Raw genomic sequence first — 8,379 nt, 5'->3', positions numbered from 1 at the left:
CCGAAATCGCACCATTGTACTCCAGCCTGGCGACGGGAGCGAGACTCCATCTCAAATAAATAAATAAATAATAATTCCAAAGGTTATAGGTTTTTTTTCCCTGTAGAAAAGTTTCGTATCTAATTCAGCCATTTTATCCTCATATTCCTTTATTAAACTGCCTGTGTATGCTTAGATCTTCACATGCGCTTCAAACCAGTCTTAATATTCTACTGGTTCTTGAATAAATTAATGAGTTAAACAAAATCTTTGGCATATGTTCATTTTACATATGCATAAGAGTCATGATTTTACCTTTTTGGAAATTATACCTTAGTGCCACTTAACACCTCGTACCCCCTCCGGCAGGCAAGTGTTGTGGACTACCCCTATGGGAAAGAAAGCAGAACAGAGAATTTCACTATGAAAAACAAAATGAAAAATCACTGAAGTCAAGAAAAACATACCTTCAATCTTTGAAGAGGAAAAAAAAAAATACAGTCACCATAGAAACCAAGGTTTGTACGGTGGTAAAAATGACCTTTATTTGGTCCTTATTCTGTTCCTGTTCATGGGAAAAGGGAAGGCACTGGATTCAAGCAGTGGGAAAGGATAAGGGGATGCATTGTTTGTAAGCAAGAGGTATTTGATTTTCAGATTTGTTTACAGATCTTTTCTCTCATTGAAACCCATGGGATTCCTTAGCTAACAGGCTGAGGGCATTTCCTTTTTGCTTATTAAAAAAATGCTGGCCGGGCATGGTGGCTCACGCCTATAATCCCAGCACTTTGGGAGGCTGAGGCGGGTGGATCACTTGAGGTCAGGAGTTCAAGACCAGCCTGGCCAATATGGTGAAACCCCTTCTCAACTAAAAATACAAAATTAGTCAGGCATGGTGTCAGACTCCTGTAATCCCAGTTACTCAGGAGACTGAGGCAAGAGAATCGCTGGAACCCAGGAGGTAGAGGTTGCAGTGAGCCGAGATGGTGCCACTGCACTCCAGCCTGGGTGACAGAGTGATGCTCCCCCTCAAAAAAAAAAAAAAAAAAAAAAAAAAAATGCTAAGTCATCACGCAATTTCCTGAGATCCAACTCTTATCTATCTCCTTGCTCATCCCCATTTCCAAAGGTCACCCAAGTCATATTTCAGACTTGAACAAACATCTGGTTATTACCTGCTAGTGTCAAACAAGTGAGGACAAGCTGTGTCTCCCTGTTTCCAGGAAATCAGTCTCAGAGAGGGAGGAAAAAGAAGCAGAGTGGGCATAGATCAGTGGGGGACAGAGGGACAGCCGGAAGGATCTACTAGGATTTGTCTAAGACTAAGAGTACCTAAGTCTAACATGACAAAAGAGGGGAAAGAAATGGCAAATTTCAGCCTGAGGAACAAAAACAATAGGCTGAGTTCCAGTTGAGTTTTCAGTTATTTTTCTAAGAAACGAGCCAGGAACCTATGGATTAGGTAGTCTTAGTTCATTTTCTACTGCTATAACGGAATATCACAGACTGGGTAATTTACTTTTTTTTTTTTTTTTTTTTTTGAGACAGAGTTTCAGTCTTGTCGCCATGGCTGGAGTGCAATGGCACAATCTCGGCTCACTGCAACCTCTGTCTCCCGGGTTCAAGGGATTCTCCTGCCTCAGCCTCCCAAGTAGCTGGGATTACAGGCACACATCACCACACCCAGCTAATTTTTGTATTGTTAGTAGAGACAGGGTTTCACCATGTTGGCCAGGATGGTCTCAATCTCTTGACCTTGTGATCCGCCTGCCTCGGCCTCCCAAAGTGCTGGGATTACAGGTGTGAGCCACCACGCCTGGCCAACACACTCTTAAATAAAGTGGCCTTATGTGCTAACTTTGGCCTCCTCTTCAATCTTCGGGGGTGAGGATGGGGAATCGAGTCCCTAGGGACCTACCAATAAGACATCAGCTTTAGAGAGGAGAAAAAAACCAGACCTGTGACATGTAAGGAAGAGAAAGCCTGGGATTCAGTCTCAGGCAAGAAACATCCTTCTTGGGATACAGATAATTTGCCCACAGTCCCTCTGTTGTATGAGTGAGCTTGCCTCTCCCCTGCCATACACATCTCTTAGGTTGCCCAAGAGTGACTTCCTTTTACTACTGCCTTGAGGTTCCTTTTAACAAAACGATATGTTCATTTATTCTGATGTAAAAGTATGTGAACTAGGAAATAAAGAAAAACACAAAATAGAAATCCCCCTTAATACCACCTCACAGAAGTAACACTTAATATTTTGGTGTAAATTCTTCTTTCTGTGTACATTTTCTACATACCTGTATCAGTTTGCTAAGGCCGCTGTAACAACATGCCACAAAGCAAGTGGCTTAAACAAACAGAAATGTATTGTCACACCATTCTGAGGCTGAAAGTCCAAAATCAATGTGATGGCAGAGTCGATTCCTCCTGAGAGCTGTGGGGAAAGGATCTGTTCCAGGCATCTCTCCTGAGCTAGTGGATCGCCATCTCCTTCCTGTGTGCACCTCATCACATCATCTTCTTTCTATCCATGTCTGTCTCTGTGTCCAAATTTCCCCCTTTTATTTATTTATTTACTTACTTATTATTATTTGAGACACAGTCTCCCTTTGTTGCCCAGGCTGGAGTGCAGCGGTGCAACCTCAGCTCACTGCAACCTCCACCTCCTGGGTTCAAGCAATTCTCCGGCCTCAGCCTTCTGAGTAGCTGGGATTACAGGTGCCCGCCACCACGCCCAGCTAATTTTTGTGTTTTTAGTAGAGATGAGGTTTCACCTTGAACTCCTGGCCTCAAGTCATCTGCCCGCCCGGGCCTCCCAAAGTGCTGGGATTACAGGTGTGAGCCACCACGCTCAGCCAAAATTTCCCTTTTTATAAGGACACCAGTCATATTGGTTTAGGGCCTGCCCCAGTGATCTCATTTTAGCTGGATTGCCTCTGTAAAGACCCTATCTGAAAATAAGATCATGTTCTGAGGCACTGGAGGTTAGGACTCCAACATATCTCTTGGCAGGGAACACAGTTCTACTCAAAACGATACCCGTCGTATTGACGGAGCTGATTGTCCACTGTCTGCCTCTCATTTCTTTTTTTGAAACAGAGTCTTTGTCTCCCAGGCTGGAATGCAATGGCACAATCTCGGCTCACTGCAACCTCAGCCTCCCGGGTTCAAATGATTATCCTGCTTCAGCCTCCCAAGTAGCTGGGATTACAGGCACGTGCCACCAAGCCCAGCTAATTTTTGTATTTTTAGTAGAGGCGGGGTTTCATCATATTGGCCAGTCTGGTCTTGAACTCCTGATCTCAGGTGATCCAACTGCCTCGGCCTCCCAAAGTGTTGGGATTATGGGTGTGAGCCACCGCGCCCAGCCTCTGCCTCTCATTGCTCACCTCTTGGTCTTGTTCTGTGCCCAAAGAGGCTAACCTCCACAAATGACATTAATGGATCCTTCTGGCATCCAGTCATGTTGGGCATCTAGGAAGCACTAGCAGACCAGAGGTCAGAAGGAGAGAGAAATTTGGTATTTATCTGCATCCTTTCAACCCCTGCTTGGTGCTTCAGATCTAGAGGTAGTAAGGGTTTTCCACTGTTACTAGGCTCTGAAGACTCCAACATCTCTTTTTGGGTCTCTTTAACCCTCCTCACACTTTCGAAGCAGTCTGTTTATTAAATGCTCTTCAGCTAAGTCCTTTGGCGTGACATCAGTTCCTGGGAGAACCCTGACTAATGCTTTGACATACAACAAATTTTATATAGTTGGCAACTATGTGTTAAAAAATATATCCCAAACATTGCAAATAAGGCAAAGGGAAGGCAGTATATCCTTTCAATGTCATACTGGGAACATTAGATAACAGAATTATTTAATTCTCTAGAAGACTGTATCCATGTTTGACTTTGCTATTTACTTTTTGATTAGAGCTCAGATACTGTGAAGTTATATGTTAACTTGTAGATAATTTCTCTCTGGTAGAAAAGGTAACCCCAAAGGTTATGGTTTTATTGCTCTATGACTCATTAATCAGTTTTGTATTTTACCTAGCCCCTTATTTGAATACTCTTTTCTATTAATGCCTGTAAATAGCCAGTTCATTAAATGCTGTTTGAACCAACTTTATCGTGTCACTGATGCCCTCACTAATACATTGAAGAAATCTTTTATATATGTTTATTCCATATTTAGATGAGTTCTGATTTTCCTTTTCTGAAAATTGTGTTGAGATACTTCACACAGTTTTACATTATATGTTTTACACCTACCATATCAGCAACTAATTCCACTCAACCATTCCCCAATGTTGGGGATTTAGGTGGTTTCCAGTCTTTAACTATTATAAACAAGCTTTGCTGGTCATATTCACTTTTAACTGGATTTCCCATGCAGGCAAATGTCTATGGGAAGGAGAACGGTATAAAAGTTTGCTCTGGGCCCTCAACTCCTATGCTCAGGATGGTCCTGCCCCCGCTTTCTTGCCTGCTCTATCTTCATCCATTCCACTGCACCCCCGCCACTGTCACCAAGATGTCCTTGTGGGACTTACAGCCAGCTTGAGGCATAGTCATCATGCCTGAGCATACTATTTTTTGTTGTTTTTTGTTTTTTTGGTTTGTTTGTTTTTGAGACAGAAGCTCGCTCTGCTGCCTAGGCTGGAGTGCAGCGGCGGGATCTCGGTTCACTGCAACCACCACCTCCTGGTTTCAAGCAATTATCCTGCCTCAGCCTCCTGAGTAGCGGGTGTTACAGGTGTGCGCCACTGTGCCCGGGCTTCCAGTGGCTATTATTCCACACTGTATGTCCATGCTGAGTACATCCTTTGCTAACAATAGCACCTGGCATGTACTGTGTCTTTGCTATATACAAACACTGTTGAGTGCCTGGTATGCATGATCTCTTTGGATCCTCATGACTACTAGTCAGCCAAGCCCTGTTATTATCTCCCTTCTCTCTCTATGAGGAGGCTAAGTTTGGATTTAAACCCAGGTCTAACCATAAAGTCTATGCTCTTAAGCACTGAAACAGAAATTGACTAGATATGTATTGCATACCTGGGTGAATGAATAAATGAATGGTCAAAACCCTTCTGAGAGGGCTCAGCTGGAGGACTGGAGTAACAGAATCACACAAGCTCGGCACAGTCCTGGCTGGGGCTGCCTTCTCAGGCGTCTTTTTGGCTCCTCTATTTACAGACCTCTACATGTTCTGCTGACCTGTCCTCTAGCTCAGGGGCTGGCAAATTTTTTCTCCAAAGGGCCTGATAGTCAATATTTTAGGCTTTGTAGGTCAAACATAGTCTCTGTCACATATTTTTTTTAACCCTTTAAAAATGTGGGTCAAGGCTGGGCATGTGGCTCACGCCTGTAATCCCAGCACTTTGAGAGGCCAAGGCAGACAGATCACTTGAGGTCAGGAGTTCAAAACCAGCCTGGCCAACATGGTGAAGCCCTGTCTCTACTAAAAGTACAAAAATTAGCTGGGCATGGTCGTGGGCGCCTGTAACCCCAGCTACTTGGAAGGCTGAGGCAGGAGAATCTGTTGAACCCGGGAGGCGGAGGTTGCAGTCAGTCGAGATCCTCCACTGCACTCCAGCCTGGGTGACAGAGCAAGAATCTGTTCTCAAAAAATTAAATTAAATTAAATTAAATTTAAATTTAAATGTGGACCAGATGCGGTGGCTCACGCCTGTAATCCCAACACTTTGGGAGGCCCAGGTGGCCAGATCATGAGGTCAGGAGTTCAAGACCAGCCTGGTCAACACGGTGAAACCCCCTCTCTACTAAAAATACAAAAATCAGCTGGGCTTGGTGGCGGGCTCCTGTAATCCCAGCTACTTGGGTGGCTGAGGCAAGAGAATCTCTTGAATCTCTTTGTGAGGCGGAGGTTGCAGTGAGTTGAGATCTGCCGCTGCACTCCAGCCTGGGTGACAGAGTGAGGCTCTGTCTCAAAAAATAAAATAAAATAAAAATAAAAATGTCCAGCCTGGCCAATATAGTGAAACCTCATCTCTACTAAAAATACAAAAATGAGCTGGGCGGACTGGCAGGTGCCTGTAATCCCAGCTACTCGGGAGGCTGAGGCAGGAGAATCACTTGAACCCAGGAGGCGGAGGTTGCAGTGAGCCGAGGTTATACCATTGTACTGCAGCCAGGGCAACATTGTGAGACTCTGTCTAAATAAATAAATAAATAAATAAACAAACAATAAAATAAAAATGTGGGTCAGACAAAAACAGGCCATGAGGCCAGGCGCAGCAGCTCACACCTATAATCCCAGCACTTTGGGAGGCCGAGGCAGGCAGATCATGAGGTCAGGAGTTCAAGAGCAGCCTGGCCAACAGAGTGAAACCCTGTCTCTACTAAAAATACAAAAATTATCCAGGTGTGGTATGTGCGCCTGTACTCCCAGCTTCTCGGGGGGCTGAGGCAGGAGAATTGCTTGAACCTAGGAGGCAGAGGTTGCAGTGAGCCGAGATGGCACCACTGCACTCCAGCCTAGGCGATGCAACAAGACTCTCTCTCAAAAAACATAAATAAATAAAACAGGCCATGAGACAGAATTGGCCCATAGGTGTTAGTTTACTGATCCTTGTTCCAGTTTACTGATTCTCCCTGCAAATTTGACTAATCTACTATCAAATCCAGCCATTGCATTCTTAATTTTGGTTATTGTATTTTTTCAGGTCCACAATTTTTATTTTTATTTTTCATTTCTCTTGAGACAGAGTTGCGTTCAATAGAGCTAATAGCCCAGGGGAGTGCAGTGGTGCAATCTCGGCTCAGTGCAGCGTCGACTTCTCCAGCTTAAGTGATCCTTCTGCTTCTGCCTCCCAGGTAGCCGGGACTATGGGCACATGCCACCACACCTGGCTAATCATTTTTAAATTTTTAGCAGACACAAGGTCTCACTATGTTGCCCAGGCTGATCTCAAACTACTGGGCTCAAGTGATCCTCCCACCTCAGCCTCCTAAAATGCTGGGATTACAGGCATGAACTACCACGCTCAGCCTATTTGGTTCTTTTTAATAGCTGCCAGTTTTCTCCCAAAATTCATAATTCTTCCTTTTATCTCCATGAACATAGGAAGAATAATTAAAATATGTGTCTCATAATTCTAATATTTGTAGACAGTGTGAGTCTTTTTCTATTTTCTGTAACTTCTGCTGTTTTTTATTTATGGCATCTTTCCTTCTTTTGTGTCTCATTATTTCTCATTGGATGCTGGACGTTGTATTTGCAAAATGGTAGAAGTAATTTGATGCATGGATGTTCTCTTCCTCCAGAGATTTATGCTTGCTTCAGTATGGTGTCTGGGCACTCCAGCAGTTTGGAAAGCACAGCAGCACTAACACACTGGGATTTGCTTAATCCAAGTTCAGTGATTGAGATGATTCCAGGCTGAGCTGTAGCCCCTTGGGAAAATCTATTTCTGATTATAAGATGTAGAGCTTGGCTGCGGTGGCTCATGCCTGTAATCCCAGCACTTTGGGAGGCCGAGGTGGGCGGATCACGAGGTCAGGAGATCGAGACCATTCTGGCTAACACGGTGAAACCCTGTCTCTACTAAAAATACAAAAAAGTAGCCTGGCATGGTGGAGGGCGCCTGTAATCCCAGCTACTCAGGAGGCTGAAGCAGGAGAATGGCGTGAACCTGGGAGGCGGAGCTTGCAGTGAGCTGAGATCGCGCCACTGCATTCCAGCCTGGGTGACAGAGCAAGATTCCATCTCAAAAAAAAAAAAAAAAAGATGTAGATCTCCTTGGGGGTAAAGGCTCAAACCTCCCCTATTTCCTGGACAGGTTCCTTAGCATCACCAGCCTGTGAAAAGTGCTACTCGGCCTTTGCACTTCTCAGCTTCTCTGCTGGAAGTAGGATAAATGCCCAAGGGAAAAGCAACTACTGGGCTACCTTTTTCTCTTAGATCCTGGGCAGGAAGATCTAGTTAGCTCTCAAATGCCTTCACACAGACTTTGTCTATTTCAGCCAACTTTTCTACTTGCACTAAAGTCATGTACTTGGGCCAAATCACCTAGTCCCCCATTCCAGAAGCGGGGGTCCAGAGAGAAATTCTCTATGAAAAGGAAACTGGACCTTATCATTGAAAGAGATATTTGAAAAGAGGCTTATATTGTCCTTCAAAAATCCCAAATGAGATAGATCATGCAAACAAAGAAAACCCACCAACACATGCTTGTTATTTTGGTTTAAATTTCCTACTATAGTATATTTCAATATACAACAATTGCTGGAGTCTTTAAAAAAACATTTCTAGGTTACTATTAATTATCTATCTTGTACTCTAAAATCAACAAAAGTGACTGCATAATTTGAGGTCCTTGTGGAAAAATTAAAACAAATGAAAATACATTCCTTTGTGAAACCTAATTTTGAACTGTAATTTTAATA

The sequence above is a fragment of the Piliocolobus tephrosceles genome, chromosome 12, assembly GCF_002776525.5.
Source record: "Piliocolobus tephrosceles isolate RC106 chromosome 12, ASM277652v3, whole genome shotgun sequence".
Taxonomy (NCBI): domain Eukaryota; kingdom Metazoa; phylum Chordata; class Mammalia; order Primates; family Cercopithecidae; genus Piliocolobus; species Piliocolobus tephrosceles.
Note: the sequence above shows the minus strand (reverse complement) of the source record.